General features: G+C 43.8%; 1 protein-coding gene across 1 annotated transcript in view; it reads right to left on the reverse strand.

Annotated features, from left to right (window-relative positions):
• The window catches only part of CYRIA (CYFIP related Rac1 interactor A), a 64,682-nt gene that overhangs the window by 23,690 nt on the left and 13,245 nt on the right, over positions 1–27,747 (reverse strand). The window contains 2 exon segments of the mRNA XM_083495729.1: positions 7,609–7,644; positions 11,840–11,890. The gene's annotated coding sequence lies outside the window, so the exon portion shown is untranslated.

The following is a 27,747-nucleotide window of genomic DNA, read 5'->3' on the forward strand; positions in this document are numbered from 1 at the left end:
CAGTAACATCTTGTTAAGACAATTAAGTTTATACAAAGTCCCACTTATACATTCAAGATCCAGTTTGTCCAAAAGCTGCTCGTTTTAAGCCATGACAAATCCACAAGATGATTAATCACGCACAGAGACACCCTTTATGGCAAATATCATTTGCTCCTTTCATAATACTAGGTGCACGTGACTAAAGTGATCTATTATGCAAAGAAAACAGACATTGTTCAGCGATGTGAGCAAAGTTAAACATATGCACAGAAGTGGACATTGTGCAGTTGTTTGGACAACCCTGCAGTGCTACACAGTGGATTTCCTGTAAAGGAGACATTTAAAACTCGCAGACCAGTCTAGAGACATTTGCTCATTCAACATGGCTTCACATGAAGTAAGGGGTGGGGGAGAGAAACAGAAGCTCAGAAGGGGTTTTATTAATCCCGCAGTGCCCTCTGCTGTTTGACACTACAACTAAAAGAGAAATGTCTCTCTCGCACAAAAATGTGCATGCATGCGAGCGCGCACAGTGCTTTTCGTTAAGCATTCTGCATTTCAGCAAGAAATTACTTTTACATGTCATGCTTAGAAATAAAAAATGGAAATGATTTCTGAGTAACTTCCACATCAGCGATGTGTAGCACTGGCAATTTCATAGAAAAATTCAAATTGACTAAGGTTGGAATTTGAACCAGATCACTAATGAAAATACAAAATTCTCACTATGGACAAATACGGAAAATGAATAACAACATATAAAATGGAAGAAAATAATGCGATAAAATTATATGTGATATAAAAAACCAGAAGAAGGAAGGAGGGAAGTCAGCTCTGAAGAGCAAGTATAATGTAAAACGTAATACAATGGTACCTCAGGTTACATACGCTTCAGGTTACATACGCTTCAGGTTACATACTCCGCTAACCCAGAAATAGTGCTTCAGGTTAAGAACTTTGCTTCAGGATGAGAACAGAAATTGGGCTCCGGCAGCGCGGCAGCAGCAGGAGGCCCTATTAGCTAAAGTAGTGCTTCAGGTTAAGAATAGTTTCAGGTTAAGTACGGACCTCCGGAACGAATTAAGTACTTAACTCGAGGTACCACTGTACAATATGTGTATGTGGAGTATCTAATTGAAAAACTAATAAAGATTATTTGAAGGGGGGAGGGAAGAAAATACAAAATTCAAACAAGTCTCATGTACCATATTTTTCCGTGTGGTAGTCTAAAATTGGGAGTCATCTTATACACAGATGGTGAATGCACAGGGGCTCAAAGTTGTTCTGTTTGATGTTTAAAATATTGATTTATTTGGGGTCCAAAAAAATAGGGGTCGTGTCGTACATGGGGGTGTCTTATACAGTGGTACCTCTGGTACCACAATTTCTGTTCTCATCCTGAAGCAAAGTTCTTAACCCGAGGTACTATTTCTGGGTTAGCGGAGTCTGTAACCTGAAGCGTATGTAACCTGAAGTGTATGTAACCCGAGGTACCACTGTACATGGAAAGATATGGTAATATCCATCAGGCAAAACATCAAACTAAAAAAAAAAGTGAGAGGCTGTGGGCTAATTGGCACATCCATTTTAGAAAAGTAGCCTACAGAACAAAAGGAATCACAGATTTGTAGAGTTGGAAAGGACCACACGGGCTACCTAGTCTGTCCCACTGCGATGCAGGAATCTCTCATCCAACATGGGGCTCAAACCTGCAACCCTGAGATTAAGTCTCGTGCTCCACCTGTCGTTGAGGAAATTTGTTCCCTGTTGTCTATTTGCACCCACTTATTCTGTGCAGCGCTGATAGGTAGCAGCCCAGCACAAGTCCTCTGTTTTGTTTACCACCCACCGCTGAAGGATTTTGGAAGCGGAATGCCACCAGTTGCACTGGCAAGGCAAAGAGACACCAGCCAGGTTGCAAAAAGGATGCTGCCAGGTCATCTCAGGCAGCTATGATCTTGCAAATAATGGGGCCTGAATGGCAGAACGTGGGTTTGAGAGAGGGGGGCGGGGCGGGGGGATGGAATTTACTAAACTACTTGTTGAAATTTTCCTGTATTAATAGCTGTAATAATAACGCCCAGCTCCCCAAGGGTGCGTAAAGAGCAAAACAACAGAAACAAATGCTAGCCTATATATCCATGCATTCACCTGCATCTCTTATGAACAGTGTCAGAAACTGAGATATGAAAGCTAGGAGCTAAATGGCAGCTTAAAGCTTAGTTGTGGGTGCAACAACGGAATGTCTAGATGCGCTTTTTAATGACAAGAATACAAAGCTGAAAATGAATGAACTGCAGCTAAAATATTATGTTCATTTCCCACATGCTCTAGTCCTTCCCCTGCCCACCTCCCTAATATTCTTAAGAGGGTCTCTTTTCCAGTCTTTGGAAAGCAGCTGGAAGTGGCAGGGAGGCAGAAAAAGGTCCTCCTTTCCTTCCGCTCTGCAGTTTTAATCTGAAATCTTAGGCGCAATATTGCGCCCAGAGCTCAGAAACAGCTCGCGCTAATGAAATTCCATGTCACAAAATGCGCCTAGAACAATGGGAGTTTCGAACGCTGCATATGAAGTTACGTCTTGGGCTCTTACTGTGCACCTCCTATCTTCCCACACTGGCAGGCTCCCCTGCAAACATCCACATATTGGCATCAGGAGGCCCCTACAGCAAAGGCAATAAAAACCTCAGATTTGCCTCCTGAAATTTGGTTTTGTGCAGTCTACGCTCTCATATGTCTAGAGATGGGAGCAGTGCATCTTAGATGCTCACAGGAAAGTGATTTTACAAGTGGTTTTTGTTGTCATTGCTTCCATCCCATTGGTCCCCATTCATTCTATTACAGGAGTATTTTTCCCCTCTAGGTATATTATTGGGGCTGTTGGGTGAAAGTGTGTAGGGTTGGGGTCTTTTTTTGTTACATTGCTACGGCTGAATCATGTTTACATGATTATTCTTTGAAACATTTCTTAATCTAATGATCTAATAAAATGTTAGTAAAAAGGCTCCTTAATCTTGATTTTTCTATATTTGATAAGGAATCCTTTTTCCTTCCCTGTTACACATTTATAGCTTTTATACGACAGTGGTACCTTGGTTTGCAACCGTTTTGGATTACAACCACGTCAAAACCAGAAGTTTGTGTCCCTTTTTTTGGATTACAACAACTTTGGGGGGGGGAGGCCCCATTGGCGAAAGCGCGCCTTGGGTTACAACCTGCTTTGGTTTGCAACCGGACCTCCAGAACAGATTATGGTTGTAAACCAGGGTACCACTGTATTGTTCTAATGTTGGACATGTTGTCAAGACATGCATGAGATTTAGCTGAGATTCCTGCATGGCAGGGCGTTGGACTAGATGAGGGACACAGGTGGCGCTGTGGTCTAAACCACTGAGCCTCTTGGGCTTGCCAATCAGAAGGTCGGTGGTTCGAATCCCCATGGCGGGGTGAGCTCCCATTGCTCTGTCCCAGCTCCAGTTTGAAAGCATACCAGCGCAAGTAGATAAATAGGTACCACTGCGGTAGGAAGGAAAACAGCATTTCCGTGTGCTCTGGTTTCCATCACGGTGTCCCATTGCGCCAGAAGCGGCTTAGTCATGCTGGCCACATGACCTGGAAAGAACTGGCTCCCACGGCCTGAAAGTGAGATGAGCGCTGCAACCCCATAGCCGCTTTTAATTGGACTTAACTGTCCAGGGGTCCTTGACCTACCTTTTACTAGGTGGCCCTTGGCGGTCCTTTCCAACTCTATGATTCTATGAGTTTCTTTATAACCACATAGAAATTCAATATGGACATGTTGGGTAAAGTCTCCATTTAATTTAAGAACTTTGGCAACCAAGTCCAAACATGCCAATCAGCAACAGGCCTTCCATTTATCTTTTGAAGATACTGCAGTTAGAGGAGTCATCCACTAAGTGGCAGTATTTGCCTTCCGAAGAGCAAAACGGAAGCGGGGCAAAAAGCGCATTGCAGATACTTGCATTCTCAAAAATGTAGGTAGGCAGGATAGCCAATACCTCTCACTGTAGGTAGCGATCTATAGCAGGCTGTGTTTTGTACAAGGATCAGCAAGACTCAGCCACAGACTTCCGGAATTAATTCAGTTATGGCAAGGAGAAAAATGTAGTCTCCATAATGCACAGCAACACAAAGGAAATTCCAGAGCTTTTTGACAAAGAGGAAGCAACTATGTTTTAAACCCAGGCCTTATGGGTGTAATTGGAAGGTTGAATAATAGTTGTGAAGACAGATGATAGATGATAGATAGATAGATAGATAGATAGATGATAGAGATAGATGATAGATAGATGACAGACAGATATAGATAGCTGATAGATAGAGATGATGATGATGATAGATAGATGATAGATAGATAGATAGATAGATGATAGATAGATATTTAAATAGATAAATGATAGATTGAGATAGATAGATGATAGATAGATAGATAGATGATAGATAGATAGATAGATAGATAGATAGATAGATGATAGATAGATAGATAGATAGATAGATAGATAGATAGATAGATAGATGATAGATAGATGGATGGATGATAGAGATAGATGACAGATATAGATAGATAGGTTAGATAGATAGATAGATAGATAGATGATAGATAGATAGATAGATAGATAGATGATAGATAGATAGATGACAGATGACAGATATAGATAGACAGACAGATAGGTAGATAGATATTGATAGAAAGAGATGATAGATGATAGATAGATGATGGCAAGTCCACATGAATTTCTAGTTCTCATGTTTTATTCAGTATTTTAAAAATTGATAAAATGTTAGTGCTGGGGTTCTTTTTACTGCACGGCAAAATGAATCAATAATCTGTCGCTGTGAATCAAGGAGATATCAAGGTATTAAGGGCACAGCTCCCATGTTTACATTATGAATGCAGAGATGCTGCCAATGACTGCCCTTGCCAATAATGGGGGAGCCCTTTTGATGCTTTGCTCAGGATTGCATCACAAGACGCTGCCCCCATTACCATCAGGTGACATGACCCAAGAATCAGTAAGCAGCAAATAGCTGGCGACTAAAGGGGAGAATGTTTGCCTCATGCCTGGTTCCTCCACACAAGTCACAAGCTTATTAAATCTGTGTGGCATTTGTTTTCAGGGCACACATTCAAGCTTTTAAGGCTGCAGTAGATGAATAGCCCTTCTTATCTGCTGCATTTCACACCAACTGGCAAACAAAAACCAAAAATAACCACAGTGCTAATGTCATGAACAGTTGGAGCTGACTATAAAAGCTCGGGCACCTCAAATCATAAAATCCTGAGATCATTTTAGATCTACAGAGGAAACTGGCAGCTTAAAAGAAATTAAGACCCGAGTGCTGATCTTTATTGCCAGCATTAATCTGTAGTTCTGTCTAAAACCCTCTGAAGTACTTTTTGCTTCCATGTTTTTGGGCTTTATTCGATTTTTGAATTATAGCAAACTTTACAAAGTTCTCTCTGGCTTTCTTAATCTTTTTGCTGCTGCCTATTAGTTCCAGCAGATAATTTGCTATCACTGTTCTCTGGCATTACATTTCTTGAGAAAAGAGTAGCATCATTTTCGCTCTTCTGCTGCCTCCACCCAAAAAATTTGTTAGCTGTGTCACACATGCTTTGGAAATCCCAGTGCTGGGGTTCTTGGGTGGGTGGAAAACCATTTAAGTAGGGGTCTGGCGGCTATAGCTTTTTGAGGGAGGCCAAGGGCTTTAGAATACAGAGTTATGTTATTGTACTTTGACAGTTCAGGTTTTTAACAACTGTGATGATGACGGCAACTGCTTCTACTAATAGTTATAGGAAATGGAGATCATTTAAATTCCTGCTTTTCACCTTCTTAATTATCACTGCTATTTAGCAAAAGGCTTTCAGAGCTCACCTAAAATGCTCACAAACTAAAAACCCAGAAATGTCTCCAGTGCAAATGGAACAGTATACAGCCAAAAAAACACACCCTAAAAATTGTTTACTGTTATGCATGGGGGCGGAGGAGATTCACAGAAGGAAAAGTCATTTTTTTCACTAGCTGAATGTCTGAGTGACATTTTATAACTGCGGTATTCAAGAGAGTCCACTCCTCAGTATTAAGAGAGCCTTTATAAAAATACCACAGTGGACATTTATCTACTTATAACCAAAACTATTCTCCATCCCCCTGAAAGAAGCATCAGGTCTATGCTATTTCCAGATGCTGTTCGCACACTATGGAACAGCATCCTGTTTTTTAACTTTGCCTGGGTGTGGCTCCAAGTCCATTTCTGGCAACATGTCCTGCAATAGTAAGCATCCAGATTTGTTCCTGCTACACAGGAAAAACAGACCGGTTTCTGGCTCATCTGCCCCTTTAAATGTACCATATAGGCTAGTTCTCCACCAGTCTACAAGCAAAATGCTTCCCTGCAGACAGAACCCTTTGCCCGAGGGTCTCCACTGTGCATCACTGCAGTGGTAGTCAAACAATGAGCATTGCCAAATCAAAATGTCAACAAATAAGGGTCCATTTGAAGCTGCGCTGTCCGAGATAAAGGCAGCCATTATACAATATGGAAATGAGAGGCACCCCTAATATCCGAGAAGACTGATGCTCTGACAATAAGGGATAACCTTTGAAAATAAGGATAAATGGGAAAACCTATTTTTTATGGATGGCACAGCATGATAATACTGTTATCTCATTGGAGACAAATGTCCAGTTACTAGTCTTACAACTACGTCTATTTCTCCATTAAATCTGAATCAGGTGTGGCCCTATAAGTTCTGGACCAGGGTCCAGATGAATGAGCGCCAATAAATTGAGACTTACCATATTTCTTGCTCTATAAGACTCACTTTTTACCTCCTAAAAAGTAAGGGGAAATGTGTGTGCATCTTATGGAGCGAATGCAGGCTGCGCAGCTATCCCAGAAGCCAGAACAGAAAGAGGGATCACTGCTTTCGCTGCGCAGCGATCCCTCTTGCTGTTCTGGCTTCTGGGATTCAGAATATTTTTTTTCTTGTTTTCCTCCTCCAAAAACTAGGTGTGTCTTGTGGTCTGGTGCGTCTTATAGAGCGAAAAATACGTAATTCTGGCAAGATAAAAGCCCTGTGTTGCTAGGTCTAGGATATACATCCGTCCCCTGTTCTGGATGGGTCTTCACACCAGTTTCATAGTCCAAGGATATTCCTGGATGCAACTCCCATCTCTAGAAGGCCAAGAGGCCTCAGGGGCTGAAAGTGTCTTTCTACTGGTTTTTTGCTGCTTCACCAGCTACAATTTTCCCCGGGCCAAGATAACCTGCTCAAAATGGCCCTATAAGAATACTGAATAGGCTATGCGTTATGTAAATATACATTCTCCTCCTAACTTAAAAATGAATTTTTGGTGGTTCTGAGGAGCACCCAAGGCTCCAACAAACTGAAAGGGTACCATGGCTTCTTGCATTCCCTTTGGTTGAAGTCATAATTATGTAGCGCTCCTTGTGTGATTAGGTCCCTACAGAACTTTAGCTCATGGACAAGTGTATTTATATATAAATGAAACACACAATGCTAGATTTACAAAACAGACCTAGAAATATTAATCGGTATGCTACGTAAGAAAGCATTTGATACACCGAGTAATTTCTTACCTGGAAATGTGTTTGTCTTGAATCTGGTTCGGTAATCTGCAACAATGGAATCAGGGAGTCAGTAATCATCTTATGCGATACTTGAGGTATACACAAACCCTGCTCAAGCAACTTCTCCTATAGCGTCACAGTTTAGACTTTCTTCTTTGTTCTTAAAATCCTAACTGCTAACAGTCAATGAAAAGGGACTGCAATGTCAACGTTCATCGAACGTATGGAAGTAAAACATATACGGGTGGAGAGTGAGAAAGGCACAGAAGAACATTCTCACATTTAACACCAAATAGGGCAGGGTGATGGGATGCAGGTGGCGCTGTGGTTTAAACCACTGTGCCGCTTGGACTTGCTGATCAGAAGGTCGGAAGGCCGTGACAGGCTGAGTTCCCGATGTTCGGTCCCAGCTCCTGCTAACCTAGCAGTTCAAAAGCACACAGTGCAAGCAGATAAATATGTACCACTCCGGCGGGAAGGTAAACAGCGTTTCCGTGCGCTGCTCTGGCTTCGCCAGAAGCGGCTTAGTCATGCTGGCCACATGACCCAGAAAAACTGTGTGTGGAAGCGGACAAACACCGGCTCCCTCGGCCTGTAAAGCGAGATGAGTGCCGCAACCCGAGAGTTGTTCACGACTGGACTGAACTCTCAGGGGTCCCTTTACCTTTACCTAGGGCAGGGCGATATATCGATATATTGTCCAAAACCAGTTTGAAGTCCATATTGTGATATAGGCTTCACAGTTTTTGTTCTGGCAATATATTGTGAATCACGATATGCCTGTGTGCTATGCAAAAAACTGACAATGTGGGAAAAAGCATGAATCCAGCCAATGCCTCTACAGAGCTCCATCCTTATTGGTGATATACTGCGATGTTGATATCGCCCAGCCCAAATACAATGTTGGCTTAGAGAGAGGCCAAGGCACAGAACACAAAACCTAAATCTCATATCACAGTATCTCACATATATTCCTAGCTGCTTGAAACAAACAAACAAACAAAACCAACTACAATGTAAAGAGCACCAGAATCAATGCAACTTACTCACAGGTAACAATGTTTAGTGACCTGCAGTCACCATGCCCCTTAGTACCTACTTCCCCGACATTATGTAGGTTTTAGTATTATTTCTATCTAACCAAGTACAGTGGTACCTCGGGTTAAGTACTTAATTCGTTCCGGAGGTCCATTCTTAACCTGAAACTGTTCTTAACCTGAAGCACCACTTTAGCTAATGGGGCCTCCTGCTGCCACCGCGCTGCCGGAGCACGATTTCTGTTCTCATCCTGAAGCAAAGTTCTTAACCTGAAGCACTATTTCTGGGTTAGCGGAGTCTGTAACCTGAAGCGTATGTAACCCGAGGTACCACTGTACATATCCATCTTTGGGACTCCCGTCAATTAAATTAGAGCTACACATTTAAAGCAGCAATTACAGCCTGCCAACAGTAGGCATGTCCCATTTAATCAGAAACCAAAGTACAGTGATACTTTTAAAGTGACACTTCAGTTCAACTTGTCTTACCCATCCTCTTATGGCATCCATCTGCAGATGCCTGTGTTATTTTGCTCTAAAAATCAGAACACATGATTGTTACATGATTCTGAGCACTTTAAGGTCTGGGGTTGAAAAGAGGGTTTAAATCTGCCATGTAACCTGCCTTCTGTTTGAGTGACCTCAGGGACATCAAAAATTTTATATGGGGTAAATATATTGTGCACATAACTCTGAATGACCAGCGTTTTTTAAGGCTGCTCCTCATCTGCGTGTAAGTGGGTGTGAAAAGCAATCATAAAAAGCCATTTCCACAACTTTTCCGAAGGCCAGGCCAAACCATTCAGCCTATAATTCAGATACTCTGCATGTCAGATGCCTCACAGATGAGCAGATGCAGACACTATACTCAGCCTTCCCTTGGGAGCAGAATAAACTCAGTACTGCAGTTAGGGTGGTACGATGAATGTTGCGATTATATTATTTATTTAGTTTCAGGACATTTCAGCCTCTTCTTTCAGCCCCCGAGGCAGTTCCCATATTTAAAACACATACACAAAAACCAACAAAAATAAATGAGGGGGGAAATTCAATGCATCAGTGAAGGCTCCAGGTCTTAACTGAGCAAAGCATCCTTGAACTCAGTGGGAATTACATGCCTAGGACTGCAGTGCATAGCAGTTTGAGTGAGGCATAAATTAACCATGTCAGCTTCAAAACACACGGTCAAAGAGGGAGGTTGAAATGGATTCACTGTGCAATCTTATTCATGCGTACTCAAAAAAGAAGCGCCACTGAAGTCAATGAGCCTACCTACAGCTAAGCGAGTACAGGATTTTAACCTAACAGAACAGTGGAATAAACAAAGTCTTCGCTGCCTCTCCTAAAACTGAAGAGAGAGGGCACCAGCCAAACCTCTTTCAGGAAAGTTTTCCACATTCTGGGTGCCACTACAGAGAAGGCCCTTGATGCTCCCTGCTTTCCCTTGCAGAACGTTAACGGAGCACTAACCTCAGACTTACAATTTGATTTGATTTGACTGATGGTATCGCTGTGCTGCTTTCAGAGCTGGGAGATATGGCGATAAATTGCTTAAATGGCATTCAGATCGCGATACTGTTTCAGACCACCTGAGTGGTCAAATTGCCTGCAGATGGAGTCTGAGAAGGTTCTGGGTGTGGACCTTTCAGGCTCCACCTGCCTCCCTATCTGCCTGCGCCTTTGAGGGAGCCCCCCAACCCTCCAGCTCATATGAGCCAGAGCGGTATGGGGGCTCACTCAGCTGAGGGGCAGGAGGCTTCTTGCCCCCCAGCTGAAGAGTACAACAAAAACTCCAATGCCCCTCAGTGAACTGGAGAGGTATCAGGGCTTGCTCACTATAGGGCTGGGCAATGTATCTCGGCTGCTTCCTCCTCTACGGTGGAGGAAGCAGCCAGGATACATTTCAGACATCGTGATATATCAGTATATCGAGGTATTTAGCTACTGATATATCATGATGTAGAAAGCCAGATATCGCCCAGCCCTTAGCTGCTTTTTATTCAAATGAATCCCAAAGCAGCTTACAAGCAATAAATAACAAATACTTAACAGAACATCACAATTGCAGCACAAATCATATGAAATAATCAACAAATAATCATCAATAAAACAATTACTTTATATAAAACGCCATTTAAGAGACTCAGACTGATCTTCCTACAACAGGGATGAGGAATCTCCAGCCCACAGGTGCAATTAGGTTCACCAGATCTGCCCCAAGCCATGCCCATCTGCCTTACACCAGGCATCATCTAGGATGTCAGGTGTGGGGCAGGTAAGGGCGGGGCTTGGATGAAAGGGGCTTTTCAGATGCTTCTGAGTGGCTGCCCCTGGAGCAGAACTTCCAGAACTGCCAGCTATCAGGTGATAAAGGTGGAAAAGCACTGTCCCTAGGGCTTCCCCAGCGCAGACAGTCGGTCAACCCCAAGCGCTCACGAAGTGCTGCACAGGTGAAAAAAAAACCTGACATCATTGCAACATCAGATGATTGACAGCACTGGCCCATGGGAGGGGGGTGGAGATATGGATCGGGCCCACCAGCCAGATCCCTTTCCCCACTCCGGTTTTGCAAGGTGTCCAATGGAAGCTCAGTTCCAATTGTGCGCACGATTAACCATGCACATGGTATGCTTTTTTTGCAAGTATCAAAGGATTCTACGTCCCCTCAGGTTACCAAAAGTCATCAGCCTCTGCTGTGGCAACATCTTCCCAAGGCATGTGGCAAGTGATGCCCTTAAGTAAGCCACTGACTACGATGCCAATTTTAAGGATGACTTCACTGTACGTTATTTTTTTCCTCCCACTTCTCAAAAATGAAGCAGTTTCCCCCTCCTGCCAGAAAGAGGAAGCGTGAATTTCTTTATGACTGCTACCCCAGTTTGAGCCTGCCCATCAGCATTCCCTACGAAGCGAGTCGGAACGGAATCTGTGAAAGTAGCTGGAAGCAAAGCATGAGAAATAGAGAACTGGGGCGAGGAAGGGAGCAAGAAATCAAAGTTTTCACGTCTTTGTGCACTTTCAAAGTTCCCAGAGCAGGGATTCCAAAATAGTGATGACTAACTATTCCAGTTAAACCAAGTGGTGGAGGTCAAAAGCTTTCTAGGTACTGAAGTAAGCAACCAACAAAAATAGAGAGATGATGATAGATTAGATAGATGATAGATAGATATACACAGACAGACAGATGACAGATGTGATCTTACCTCTTCAGGAATTCTCCAAAGTCTCCTAGAGATCTAAGCGAAGAGCGAAACCTGCCAATTTTAAATCCAGAACATTGTTATTAAATAATTGCACTGTAAGTGGAATGCAGCTCAAATAACCTGTCATGTACTACTACTACTACTACTACTACTAATAATAATAATAATAATAATAATAATAATTTATTATTTATACCCCGCCCATCTGGCTGAGTTTCCCCAGCCACTCTAGGCGGCTCCCAATCAAGTGTTAAAAACAATACAGCATTAAATATTAAAAACTTCCCTAAACAGGGCTGCCTTCAGATGTCTTTTAAAGATAAGATAGCTGCTCATTTCCTTCACATCTGATGGGAGGGCCGTTCCACAGGATGGGTGCCACTACCGAGAAGGCCCTCTGCCTGGTTCCCTGTAACCTCACTTCTCACAGTGAGGGAACCGCCAGAAGGCCCTCAGCGCTGGACCTCAGTGTCCAGGTTGAACAATGGGGTGGAGACGCTCCTTCAAGTATACAGGACCGAGGCCGTTTAGGGCTTTAAAGGTCATCACTAACACTTTGAATTGTGCTCGGAAACGTATGTTTGACGTTTCTGTTTTTCCATGCAAAGGCGGGCTGACGAAGAGGCCAGAACCCCCCATGGGGGTCCCTCTCATGCGAACTCTCTGCTGTGTCTCTTTTCATCATGAACCATGGTATGCATTTGCACCTGCACCAGATTAATGCTCTTCATAGTTAGCTTTACACCAGAGTTTGAAGACAAGGCTGCAAGGCAGTTTGCAATCCTTGGTTCGAGTTACAGACAGCCCACCCTCTTTTCCTCAGCTGAGGAGAAATGACTGCCCCCTCTCTGCTCCTCAAATGATTGATATGTATCCTGATCAGGGAACCTCAGCAGGGCTGGGCCCAGCCACTAGACAGGGTGAAGCCACTGCCTCGGGCAGCACCACTTCTCCCTCAGAAGGGTACCAGTGCTTCAGCTGTGACCGCAAATGGGTTGTCACCTTTCATATCCACATAGCTGAATTGAAACAGCCAGGTTCCTCCTTTGTCCTGCTTGGTTACATTCTTGATCAGCCTTTCTCAAGCTTGGGTCCCAAGATGTTGTCGAACTACAACTCCCATCATCCCTAACTAGTAAGGCCAGAGCTCAGGGATGATGGGAGTTGTAATCCAACAACATCTGGGGACCCACAGGTTGAGAAACACTGTTCTTGAGAGATGATGTCCCCCCTTCATCAATGCCACACCTATGAGAGCCATGGATGAACCAAAGCATGCCCAATAGGTTCAGAAACGGGATATTTTTGAATACTGTCTCTTTTGCAAAACAGCCTGGCTTAAATCCCAAATTGAACACAGCCACGTTGATTCAAAAACATGAAGTAAAAGGTTCCTCCTCACAAGGTTTCTTTCTCGTGAGGAGAGTTATCTGACCTTTGGGGCCAGCCATGGCATGAAGCACGTACACCATGGGTACACAGGATTTTCCTTTGGAGCAGGGAAAACTTGATGTATGTATTTTTTTTAAGTGGAAGCGGTAAAGCCAGATTAAACTTGGGTGGGGCGATCTGGGATGGCATTTTGAGGAGGACAACATCGTGGAGAAGCAGTGAAAAAGCTGCAGGCCTGAGCAGCATGGAGTCCACAATAAACTCCCATGTGGAAGCTCCCAACGATCATTCACTGAAGCCACCTAGATAGTCTTGGAGTCACGTTTTCATCGTCTACATACAGCCTGCTAAATATGTATGACTTCCGGGCCAAGAAGACAGACCTTTGTTTTCCATCTCATGGAGGAATACCGACTCCCCCTGCCGCTTTTGCTTTTGGAAGATTCTGTCCATACAGCCTTCAACTACATTTAGAGTTTTGTTTACCATCCTCATAACTGTACACAGTCAAACAGAGAGCCATCTCTTTCTTAAATATTTCTTCTCAGCGATAGAAACTCACATATACAAAGCCAGGCACCAAACAGCTCCTTCAATCAGGGTTACAGTCACCCAAACAGAATGCCAAGTTGCCATTTTGGGGCCAGGCAGCTCAGAAGTCGTATTTTTTCAGTATGACTTTTGGGTTCCTGAAATACATTCTGATCGTGCAGATAAAATATAGTGGATAGAACTCTACAGGATGTGTTGCTACTGTGTGAAAACAGTCAGGATACAAGGATCCCCAGGCATGCACCTCCAGATGGAGGAGACATCAGGTGCAAGCGGCCAATAGCCAGGTGCAAAATGCGGCTGGCAAATTTTGAACGCTGTTTCTTCTCTTATGTATAAAATGACATAATCTTGAAGTCCAAGAGCCACATGGACTGCATGACCAAGAAGCCACACTATGTAGCAGTCTTCTGGCTTCACTCTAGCTTCTACGTGGATTCAGTTCTCCATATGACCTCCACAAAATCCTAACCTTAGTAACATTCATAAACCCTGGTTCTTAGTATCCCCAACTACAAAAGAATGGAGCAAGAAGAAGAAAGCTTTCCACTAGGAAAAAAAAATTATTTTTCAAGTACAGGTGAATTATTGGGTGCTGGAGACAGCAGACATTACTGAGTGCTGGTATCCAAACATGTACTTTAGTCATGCCCAGAGAATTTTTAAAATTACACCACCTTACAAATTGCTTTTGAAATTCCCTAGGATTTCAAAAGTGTTCGGCAGTGTAATAAGAGAGAGAGGCTTGGTGCTGAGAAATGCACAGCCCCACTCAGATGCATAGCTTTTGGTTCCTAGTCAATATATTCCAGTAAAGCAAAGAGAATTATATACGTTACAGTTTAGGAGCCCTCTAACAAAATTGTTTTAGCCATAGATAAAGCACACTTCTTCTTTTTAAGGAAGCTAGTTCAGTACCTATAACTCAACTGCCCAATTGTATGTTCTGGGAGAGAAGCTTATCACACATGCCAAGTTTGAGCAATCACACTTTACAGTCAATTTAACTTAAGGCAATACACAGCTGCTCGCTTTGGAAGTTTCCTGCTGAGGAAAAAATAATGAAGGCCATATGATCAGTCTTCCAGCTTGCATTAAAAATTAAGTCATGGGAGTGGGAAGAACTGCGTAACAGCATGGTTAAAAACAACATCGACCACGGACTAGCAAGATAAAAGGCTCCAGTGACTTTTCTCTTTTTTAAAAAATCCGGTCCTTCGCTATTCTACCCTTTAATTGTTATGATGACATGCTGAACGGTGGAAGGCAGAACATAATCATCATGCAAATGGGTCTTCTAAATGTACTGACCACTGCTCACGTCTCATGAGGAAATTGCAACACTGGCTGCACAGAGGAGAAGCATCCGGGAACCTTTAGCTGACACTGGAGGCCCACATGGTCTAGCAATTACAGTGTTGAGACTTGGGTGATTTGCAAAATGTTATGCAAGATCACCCTGTAGAACGCTGAGCTGTGCTTATTCAGACTGCAGGTCAGTAGGCACTTTTCGTTCCTGAAGGCAACCCACAGAAAATACAGTGGTACCTCAGGTTAAGTACTTAATTCGTTCCAGAGGTCCATTCTTAACCTGAAACTGTTCTTAACCTGAAGCACCACTTTAGCTAATGAGGCCTCCCGCTACTCCCGTGCCGCCAGAGCACGATTTCTGTTCTCATCCTGAAGCAAAGTTCTTAACCCAAGGTATTATTTCTGGGTTAGCGGAGTCTGTAACCTGAAGCGTATGTAACCCCAGGTACCATTGTACTCATAGACTGCATACCATGGACTTAAAGCACATGGCTTTCCTCAAAGAATTCTGGAAACTGCACTTTGTTAAGGGTGCTGGGAATCGCAGCTCTGTGGGGAGTAAATCACAGTTCCCAAGCTTCTTTGGAGGAGTCAGGTGCTGTGTATGAAGCCCCTACATGCAGGAAACCAGAACATCAGGGGAAGAGAGCTGCCCTAACCTAGTTTCCTTAATGTCCTGGTTTTCTACATGCAGGATTTCTAAATTATTCCTATTAAAAAATTCCAATCAAAAGTGATGCTGCCAGACAACTCTGCAATCTCATTCTATCCTCTCATTTTGGGCAACCTGAACTTAATGGTGAAGGATGAAGGGAGATCTACAGACCTAGATCAAAGAATGGTAGAGTTGGAAGGGACCCTGGCGATCATCTAGTCCAACGCCCTGCAACGCAGGAATATGCAGCTGTCCCATAAGGGGATCGAACCTACAACCTTGGCATTATCAGCACCACTCTCTAAGCAACTGAGCTACCCGGTTCACAATGAATAAATTCTGGGCCATAAAGAAGGTTGATCACCGAAGAATTGATGCTTTTGAATTATGGTGCTGGAGGAGACTCTTGAGAGTCCCATGGACTGCAAGAAGATCAAACCTATCCATTCTGAAGGAAATCAGCCCTGAGTGCTCACTGGAAGGACAGATCCTGAAGCTGAGGCTCCAATACTTTGGCCACCTCATGAGAAGAGAAGACTCCCTGGAAAAGACCCTGATGTTGGGAAAGATGGAGGGCACAAGGAGAAGGGGACGACAGAGGACGAGATGGTTGGACAGTGTTCTCGAAGCTACCAGCATGAGTTTGATCAAACTGTGGGAGGCAGCAGAAGACAGGAGTGCCTGGCGTGCTCTGGTCCATGGGGTCACAAAGAGTTGGACACGACTAAACGACTAGACAACAACAAACACACAGCAGCAGATGTCATGGTAGGCTGCCAAGGCTCACCTGACCTTCAACCTGTTGCATAGTTGCTGTTTACTGGGAGGGAGAGGGGCAAACGCATCAGCGGAACCAACCTGGCGTTTCTGTCAATGTGTTTGCACCACATCAACCTCGCCAAGCCGTCCACCACTGCATTCTAGGCTGAAGATCCCTAGCAATGTTTCAAAGTAGAAGACCTGAAAAATTGATTGACAGCTCCTTGGGCGTTTTCATGTCGTCATGAAATTTTAAAAATGAAGTGAAATGTCATGAAGCAAAGGCCTCAGCTGAAATCATCTTCCTGAATTTCTGCCAATAGTATAGAATCACAGAACTGTGGCGTTGGAAGGAACCATGAGGGCAATCTAGCAATGCAGGGCTCTTTTGCCCAACATGGGGCTCCAGCCCACAACCCTGAGATTAAAGAGTCTCATGCTCTACCGACTCCACTATCACAGTAATTCACTAGTGTTCCAAAACAATCTCAGCAGTCATCCCAATCATAATTCCAGGAGGAACGTCTCCCATGTAAAAAAGGAAAGAAAAGTTTTGGCTTTGCCTCATCCCCCTGCACCCTAAACTACTCCCTAAATCTGAACACCTCCTAGGCAGTATTCGAAACTCCCCTTGTTCTAGGGGCATTTTGCAACAGGGAATTTCATAATTAGCGCAAGCAGTTTCTGAGTTCACCTAAGATTTCAGATTAAAACTGCAAGGTGGAAGGAAAGGAGGACCTTTTTCTGCCTCCCCACTTCCAGCTACTCTCCGAAGACTGGTGAAGAGACCCTCTTAAGAATATTAGGGGGCTGGGCAGGGGAAGGACTAGAGCATGTGAAAAAGGAACATAAGCTTTTAGCTGTAGTTCATTCATTTTCAGCTTTGTATTCTTGTCATTAAAAAGCTCACCAAGACATTCTGTTGTTGCGCCCATAACCTCGGTTTAAGGTGCTGTTTAGCGCCTAGCTTTCATATCTCAGTTTCTAACCCTGCTCCTAGGCTATAGCTCAGTGGTAGAGATTCTGCGTGGCATACAGAAAGCCTCAGTTCAATCCTCGCCATCTACACAGAGAGGGTGGTTTAAAACCCAGAGATGTCTGTCTAAAACCAATGGCAGCTAGATGGACCAATGGTCTGATTCGGCATAGAACACGGTCTAATTTTTGCATGCAGCAGATATTTGCCTGGACTCAGGATAAGTAACAAAACCTGCTTGCAAATTAGCTGACTAGACCTACCAAATCGGGCCAGCCTGCCCCTGTGACTTAAATACACATGCAAGCAGGCTAAATAAAGGGTCCCACCCTCACCCACCAGTGGTCTTAAATAATTCCAGAAACACGAAATTATTTCATTATGCTTCCGCATCAAGATGTCTTTCCCAGAACTGAAGGTTACTCAGGACTGTTGGTTATTATGGCAACTCAGTGGAGCCCTCTGCTACAGTACCAATAAAATATCACATCAAAACAGTCGGAGCAAAACCATCGCTTATGATAGAAACAGAAAGGCCGTGTGAGGAAGGCTAACAAAGCTGGAGAAACATCTCCGAGTGACAACATACCCTCAGAGACTAGCACAAAAACCAAGAGCAACAGCTCCTAAACGCCAGCATCAATGCCTTCTGAAATAAGACAGGGTTTTGATCTTGTGACTTTTTTTTCTTTCTTCCACGCACTCTGCAAGTCACATGGTACTGCTTTTCTCCTTTTATGGGCAAAAAAGCAGAAGAAAGCCAGTGCAGTTCAGTTGGGGGGGGGGGTTGGAGGCTCACTTCACTTTTAGCCGCATGAATTAGAAACACGGCAAGTTGTAATGCAAGTCACCCTTTCGCACCTCGGTGTGTGAAAACACACACACACACACACACACACACACACACACACACACACACCCTGAAACGAAAAGCAAACTCCTTTGCTTGTCTTCTCAAATGTGAGCAAGCTACAAATCGATATTCATCATCTGAAGCGTAAAACAGGTTTTCTTTAAAAACAAAACAACCCACAAGTGACACATTCGGTGCTGATATATGCATGTGCCTTCTTTTAAATTCATTGTCGAGCAAATGTGATGATCGCTGCTTATATCACTGGCCTCGTTTCCCCCCACCCTGCCGAGTTTCACAGAGCAGCAACCAAAAAACACATGCTTGCATAATATGACATTTACATTTCCATCGGTTTTCTACAGATGCCTTAAGTTTCAGCATCTGCCTCCTACTACTGGTTGGTTAAATTTTGTTTTCCTGCTTTTTTAAAAAAGAAAAAGTAGCTCAGCGCAACTGGATAATAGCTGGACATCTTGCTAAAAAGCTACCATTCTTCCAAGCTGTCCAAGGATATGTATTTTAGACTGCCTGGGATTTTATTTTATTTTTAAAAAAGATTTGTGTACTGCTGTATCAAAAAGGTATCTATTGTGGTGGGTTTACAACAACATTAAAAAACACACAAAAACAAACAATAAAATTTTCCTGGTCATTGACCGTATTAAAGATATTTGATTTGATTTGATTTGACTGTACAATAAAATATTAAAAACAAGTGAAATGCAAAAAAGAAATTTAAAACAAAAATGATGTAAGAATGACCTTGGTAAGTTTGTGATGTATAATCCACACCATCTTATTATGATCCTCAGCTTTTATTACATATACCGTCAAACCTCAGTGGTTGAACGTACAGTAATCTGTTCCAGAAGCCCATTCGTCTTCCGAAATTTCGGCAACCGAGGCGCAGCTTCTGATTGGCTGAAACTTCCTGCACTCAAGCAGAAGCCACGTCAGATGTTTGGCTTCTGAAAAACGTTCAGAAACCGGAGCATTTACTTCCAGGTTTTCAGCGTTCAGGAGCTGAAATGTTCCAAAACAGAGCCATTCGGGAAGCAAGGTTTGGCTTGCAGAAAAATTAATCTCAATAAAAGATAGCAGAAATCCCTATGCAGCCCATAGTACAAGACAATTTACTCAAAAGGAAGTTTCTTACTGATTTGGTATTTTTTTAAAAAACACAAACATCATACCCACATAAGTAGCTTGATCCCATTCCTTCTGGTCTCCTAGTTAACCCAAGGAGGACTTTTAATTTATTTTTAAATGTGCATGGTGCATGACAGAATTGAAAGTATTATGTTCATTGGATGGCAAGACGGCGACTTTGCAGGTTGCTGCATTTGCCTGGTGACTGAATACTGTGATGTTGGATTTGATCACGCAAGGTTCAGTGGCACCAAAGGACCATTCATTTTGGAGCAGACAGCAACGATTTATTTCTAAAGAGTTTTCTTTACCCACTTCAAATGTCGCTGGATTTGGCCATCGCTTCTCTCCACTGAGTCATAAATTACGGACTCCACTACATTAGGAATAAAACAGCAATTTGAAAGCACTATCAACATGCCACACCAGATGGCGTCAGAGAGCAGCAAATTTTTATACGCGATTTTCAGTAGGGATTTTTTCTTTCATTATAACCATCTAATTTCTGACTTATTTATAGCGTTTCCCCCCTGTGTGTAGATCCACCCTAAGTCTCAAACACTTGCATGCTTGCAGATCCCCTAGAGTAAGATGGAGGCAGCACTTCAAGACTGTCTTGAGGGCAAAAGGTGCTGGATGAAGGACAAAGAAGAACTGCTCTGTGCAATATATCAATTCCTGTCTGATATCCCTGGAAACCGTCCAATAGCACTGAAGCAACTGAATCTGCTGCTCCTGCCCCACACAGGTAATGGGGAAAGATAGCCTATGTCTCTAAAACAGCGATTCTTAACATTTTGGGGGGTCACAAACCCCTCTGAGAATCTGCTGAAATCTTTGGGCCCCATTCCCAGTATTTTCTCCCTTCACAAATATACGTTTCAAAGCAACAGGAAGGAAACTGAATGAGGGAGGGAATTACATTTTTTTTGCACCTGGTTCACCCCCTGAAACCCGTCCTAGGGGGCGTCTCAGGTCAAAACCCCCTGGTCTGTAGGGACCCCTGTACTAGTAGCCTAGCTAAAAAAGGTGGGGGAATCCAGCTGAGGCAGCCTATAAATATACTTATTAATCAACTCAGTTACATTCAGGGCTTTTTTTCAGGCGCAACTTGCCAGAGCTCAGCCCTGGCACCTCTCAGATGGGCACCATTGCCTTTATAAGACAACAAGAGAGGCGTTCATGGTGAGTTCTGGTTTTTTTCCCCCTACAAAAATAGCAATGCATTACATCACAAAAAAAGATCAATGTAACCGTATAAGGAACACCTGGGTGGAATCTACACACATATAAAAACCGTTCTGAAAATGGTTTTTTTAAAAAGGGGTTTAAAAAATACATCGAAATTTCCATAAGGCTTGCCATCTAGTGTCAGATTGTATATTGCACTTAAAACACACTTTAAACGTTTTATTTGCAACTGTATAGCTGAGACCTTGAACATTTAATAAAGGTAAAGGGACCCCTGACCTTAGGTTCAGTTTCGAACGACTCTGGGGTTGCAGCGCTCATCTCGTTTCATTGGCCGAGGGAACCGGCGTACAGCTTCCGGGTCATGTGGCCAGCATGACTAAGCCGCTTCTGGCGAACCAGAGTAGCGCACGGAAAGCCGTTTACTTTCCCGCCGGAGTGGTACCTATTTATCTAACTGCACTTTGATGTGCTTTTGAACTGCTAGGTGGGCAGGAGCAGGGACCGAGCAACAGGAGCTCACCCTGTCACAGGGATTCGAACTGCTGTCCTTCCGATTGGCAAGCCCTAGGCTCTGTGGTTTAGACCACAGCACCACCCGCGTTCCTTGAACATTTAATAGTATCTGCTATATGGACAAAACAGCATAGGAATGGAAAACTAAACAATCCCCCCCATAAAAAAATGGATGACAAAAAGCCACTTGAAGATGAAAGGGAGTCTTTAAACAAACCATTCAATGATTCTATGACTCCTGGAGTTTCCATAAAGGCTGTGACTTTGCCTTTCAAAGCCCACCTACACAAGTTTGTGCAGCACATTAGCTACCTGAGGTCCAAAACAAAAGAAACACCCTTTTTTGTTGTTGCAAAGCTCCCCTGCCTTCTTGCTTGAAAGTAATCCCTGCTCACCAAAGGTAAGAATCCTCTCCAAATCCTCTGGTATTAAGCACTTCTCCGCGGCCACCTTTTCAGACGGCCTGCCTCTAACTCTCCAAGCCTGTTCAGCAGCTGAACAGCTAAGTGGGAAATAAATTCAACTAATGATTCACTCAGCGTTTTTATTCGTGCAGTTGGTGTTCTGCAGTGCTTCAATCGAGGGCTGACTTACACAAACCTTCATTATTCTCCATGTCAGAAGGAGCTTGCTCTTAACGCTTAAATTGGTGGCAAAAGAGACTTTTTGGTGCAAGCTTCAAAATCTGCATCGTGCAGGGGGACCCGAAAGGAGGAAAAGGACGAGGCAGGCTCTCTAAACCAAGTGGAAAAATAGGACACAGTTTTGACGCTGATAGCTTTCTCACTAATTTGGCGTAAAATAAGTTGGGACGCTGCAACGCTGCCGCCGCCAGCCTGCCTAGAGGCAGGAGAGACTGATCCATCTCATGCACTGCGTAAAGCTGACAGGGGAACAGATGATATGAGCAGCTCAGGTACCTGTATCCACCAGCCAAATATGTGGCTGGAAGCCAGTCCTCAAATGGTGGCAAAAGATACAAGCTACACCTCCTGAAATAATTCATAGAAACATAGAATTGGAAGGGACCATGAGGGTCATCTTCCTACAACTCAGGAATATTTTGCCCAATGCAGGGCTTGAACCCACGACCCTGAAATTAAGAGGCTTGTGCTCTACCAACTGGGCTCTTTATCTCATTCCTCTTCTATACAGTGGTACCTCCGGTTAAGTACTTAATTTGTTCCGGAGGTCCGTTCTTAACCTGAAACTGTTCTTAACCTGAAGCACCACTTTAACTAATGGGGCCTCCCGCTGCTGCCGTGCCGCTGCTGAACGATTTCTGTTCTCATCTTGAAGCAAAGTTCTTAACCTGAAGCACCACTTTAGCTAATGGGGCCTCCTGCTGCCGCCACGCTGCCGGAGCATGATTTCTGTTCTCATCCTGAAGCAAAGTTCTTAACCTGAGGTACTATTTCTGGGTTAGCGGAGTCTGTAACCTGAAGCGTCTGTATCCTGAATGTGTATGTAACCCGAGGCACCACTGTACAACTTTTAAAGGTATACATTGTCCTAAGTATCCATGTTAGATTAGCTTATGGTAGGGCTGCCATACATTTCAAAGGCAGAATTGACGCTTTGTCCTGGATCTTAGCCAAGTCAGCCGAACATTTTTTTCTTTAAAAATAAAGCTTAACAATTTTGGTGTCTTCCTATAAAAAGCTTAACAACTTTCGGGGTACAGTTGTACCTTGGATCTCAAACGCCTTGGCTCCCGAACAAATCGGCACCCGAACGATTGAAGTGAGTGTTCCAGTTTTCGAATGATTTTTGGAAGCCAAACTTCCAGCGCCTTGGTTTTTGAATGGTTTTGTGAGTCGAATGGACTCCCAGAACACATTCTGTTTGAGAACAAAGGTACAAATGTATCCTGGTTTTTACCTTTTGAAATACGGCAACCCTAGCTTATGGCATCCAAACCCAGCATTCTTTTAAGAGACTCTCCCATAGGGTTTCTAAAGCATCAGTTCATACAGTGTGAGTCCTTTAAAAGAGGCCCTTGAAAAGACTCACCCTGTACATAAAGATAAAGGGACCCCTGACCATTAGGTCCAGTCGTGTCCGACTCTGGGGTTGCTGTGCTCATCTCACTTTATTGGCCAAGGAAGCCGGAGTACAGCTTCCGGGTCATGTGGCCAGCAGGACTAAGCCGCTTCTGGAGAACCAGAACACAGCACGGAAATGCCGTTTACCTTCCCGCCGGAACGGTACCTATTTATCTACTTGCACTTTGACGTGCTTTCAAACTGCTAGGCTGGCAAGACACCCTGTGCATACATACACACACACACACACACACACACACACACACACACACACACAATTTTATTAGTATGCTGCCTTTCCACAGTTCAAACCATGCTCAAGGCAGCTCGCAACATGGAAAAATATGGTACATAACTGCAGCGTAACAAAAGCAGTCGTGAGCAATAAATAAAATGTTTTTTTAAAAAATGCACAACCAAACTGAACAATTTCCACATAAAGCAGAAAAAGATCTATAGTAAAGATACAAAAACAAAAAACACAAAAACCCAACAGCAGCAGCAACCACCCCGCAACAACACCCCAGCCCAAATGTCTGTTCAGCAGCCTCAGCTTTTGCAGCTGGAGTCAGTCAGGGCCCTGCCCTCCCAGGCCAGGTGGGAAAAGACCTGCAAGGCAGGGAGCAGGTCTTCCAGGACTCACAGCCTCCTCCACGAACCCCCACAACAACCCTGTGAGGTGGGTTAGGCCGAGAGATGTTGACTGGCCCAAGGTCACCCAGTGAGTTTCATGGCTGAATGAGCTTCAAACTCTGGCCTCCTAGGAGTTTTAGTCCAGCACTGTAATCATGACACCATACCGGCTTATGAACATTAATCACGAAGAGTCCAGCAGCGTGCGGTGAAATTCTTCATAGGGAAACAGTTAGGGTCACAGTCACCAGCTTGCAAGGGGGGCAACATCGCACCTGTGATATCGCGACGTCCTGATGTTGTGCGCATGAGCATCGTGCTTCCCTCCCTAAGCCGGGCAGAAGCTTCCTGGGTTTTGGGAAGGAGGCACCGGGCTCCCAATTTATTGGGAACATTTAGGGGACTAGCCTAGCCCACTGGCAGCACAACACTGAAAAAGTAAAACAGCATAATAACTTCAACCCGCTTTAAGAAAAGCCGCTTTGCTATGAAGAAGGCAATAACTCTAAGCCTGATTGTGCCAGTCTGAAGGCTTGATAAAACTTCATCCTAGCTCCATTAACTGATAACCAAAGAACTCAGCAAAGAAAGAGACGCACTCTTACTAAACCGGAAGTAAAGAGTGAGTGGGTAGTTAGGTTAGCCAAAACACATCAGGGACGAACAGATAAGTCTATTTCTGGTTTGTGGCAGATCCAAGCATGTTCATTCACAAGTTTGCTCCATTCTGTTTCTATTCACTTTGCTTTAAAAAAAAAGTAAAAGAAAAGTGCATTATTTTTAATGTCTTTTTTCACCGAAATATGAAATTTACTTCAAGATGCACCTGTAGACATTTTTACCCTAAAAAGGCACTTTTAATATGCATTTGGGCACGTTTATTAAGCCAAGAACGGAAGGATCTGTGATGTTTTGATCCGCATATTCGTTCAGTTAGGGTGAATCAGGTTGGTTTGCGCAGACTCAATGAAACCCATAAGAATCCCTAAAACATATACAGTCTGTCTGCCTAGATCGGACCCTTTTGTCATTTTAACTGGTGGCATGGACTGATGGGGGAGAGTATCCAATCTGGGTCACCCTGTTAGTCCCACTCCCACCCCCACAGAGCTAAAATGGCACTGCTGGCTCAGCTGCCAATAAGCCCACAGCCAAGATGCCATGGTCTGCACTGTAATTTTCATGTCACACACTGCACCCACAATTTCCACCTGTTGCAAGAATGACAGCACAAAACAGCAGTCTGGTAAGTGGGCTGCTAACCATGCTTCTTGGAGCCAAGCTGACACTCATGATACAATTCAGATGTTACGAAACCCAGGACCAAAGGAACATGCCCTGAGGAACTGCAGAAAAATCGGCGGACGAGGAGATGAAAGCAGCATGGGCTGGAGAAGCACACATACGGATTGAAGTTGAATCCCAACAAGACAGAAGTACTTTTTGGGATGGGGCGACAGGGGGCTGGTGGGGTTGGAGGATTCCCTGTCCCTGAATGGAGTAACTGTGCCCCCGAAGGACTAGGTGCACAGCCAGTAAGTCATTTGGGACTCACAGCTGTCCATAGAGGCGCAGGTCAATTCTGTGTCCAGGGCAGCTGTTTACCAGCTCCATCTGGTATGCCAGCTGAGCAGTGTTGAAAATCCAATTGTTCCAGGTGCATTTTGCAATAGGGGATTTCCTTAGCATGAGCAGTTTCTGAGCTTATGGGCACAGAACTGCGCCTGAGATTTCAGATTAAAACTGCAGAGTGGAAGGAAAAGAGGACCTTTTTCTGCCTCCCCACTTCCAGCTACTCTCTGAAAACTGGAGAAGAGACCCTCTTAAGAATATTAGGGGGAGTGGGCAGGGGAAGGACTAGACCCTGTGAAAAATGAACATAATATTTTAGCTGTTCATTCTTTTTCAGCTTTGTATTCCTGTTATTAAAAAAGTGTGCCTAGACATTATGTTGCTGCGTCCATAACCTAGGTTTAAGGTGCCATTTAGCTCCTAGCTTTCATATTTCATATTTCTTTTTAATTTAACTTCCTGGTTTTCAAATGACTGAAGATGTTGACAGATCCCCCCCTCCCCCAACAACCGTTGTTAAGACATTTCATTCCGAATCTGTTTGACAGAACTATGCAGAGGATGACAACGGGGGGGGGGGTCCTGCCCTCCCAACATAAATCCTGGCTACATCCATGCACACCCACCATCAGTTTGGAGCCCACAACCACTTCTCCCTGAGCAAATACAGCCCTCAAGGAGCACCATGTATTCACTCCAAAAAGATGTGATTTTCTTCTCATCTTCCTCCCATCCCCCAGCTCTCTGGTCCTCAACCATCCACTAGTAAGATCCATCCCTTTGAAAAATCAATCCATTTCTTTAAAAGGTAACATGTAAAAATGCACATGTCTTAAAATATACAATGCTAAAAAAAAAGCCCCAGCATGGTTGCCCTTAAAGAGGGGAAGAGAGGAGGGAAACGGTTCGCTCTGCAGCAAGGAGTCAGGGGTCACAGGAGTCTTGCCATTTCCTCACCTCCTTATTTTAAAATGCTTCATTCCCAGAGGCAGAAGTGCTACTGGATCGTCTTGCTCACAATGCATCACAGGCCAGAATTGTTTAAAAGTCTATTTACTACAGTGATAATGCCAGCTTAAATGTCTACACATGCTAACATGCTGAGCAAGATGAAAGGGGATGGGAACATTTAAGCCCACATTATTACTTGAGTCACCGGCTAATTTAAAGGATGACCCATCCTTTTAAGCTCAAGGCAGCTTCACAACCTAATGACAACATGCTTGGGATGCTGCAAAATGACCAGTCCCCTCTCTGGTCCTCAGCGCTGATTCACCCAGGGATGTGCTACCCTCCTCATCTCATATTTGGATGACTTAACCACTGAATACATTTACTATCTTGAGCCAAACGCAGCTGCTGCAAGGTCTGCCTACAGTGTTCAAGATGAGAAGCTTTGTTCACACTTGCGAGTCATCTTTCTCGCGACCCTGCAGTCATCTACTCATGAACACGAAGAACTATGGGTGGATTGACAGAACATGTTCATGACTAGATCCCTGCAGCATCCCGAGAGATGACTTGCATGTGTGAATGAACTCTCATTTGACAGATAATGCTTACAAGGGACATTTTGGCCCATAACTTTCTCTCTAGAAGGGTGTGTGTGTGTGTGTGTGTGTGTGTGTGTGTAATGAAAGCTCAGAGCACCTGCTCAGGGGCACCACTGGAAGCTGTGATGGGAGAAGTGGTGCCCGTGGGCACCAGGTTGGTGAGCCCAGCTGTAGCTGATAGCATATGTTGGATTAAAATAGCATTCAATTAACAAAAAAAACCTTTTGCTTTAACATGTTGTATTAAGGGATTTCCAGTTCACACAGGCTCCAAAATGCTGGGAAGTTAACCTAAGGGCAACTCTTTTAACAGATGCATTATTTAGGTATGGTGTCTAACCCTGTGTTTAGTTCCAGCTTCACCAAAATCTCGGAGCTGCATGGCTGTTGCAGTAGACATACCGTATTTTCCCCTCTATAACACGCACCCGACCATAACACGCACATAGTTTTTAGAGGAGGAAAATCCGTAGGCATGCCACCCGTAGGCATTCCCACCTTAACACGCACAGACATTTCCCCTTACTTTTTAGGAGGAAAAAAGTGAGTGTTATGGTGCAAAAAATACGGTAAGTCTTAGATTTTCTGTTAAGTGGAATAAACACATGGAGTCTATGCAACTGAAGCTACCATTCAATATTATCAAAGTGACAACCAATATCATCCTCATAGAATGATGGGTGGCTCAACAAATCAAGATTCAGTTCTTGAACACAGCTTCCTGTGGCATGCCAACCCAGCGGTGGGG

Source organism: Podarcis liolepis (genome assembly GCF_965112155.1).
Source record: "Podarcis liolepis genome assembly, chromosome: 3".
NCBI classification, from domain to species: domain Eukaryota; kingdom Metazoa; phylum Chordata; class Lepidosauria; order Squamata; family Lacertidae; genus Podarcis; species Podarcis liolepis.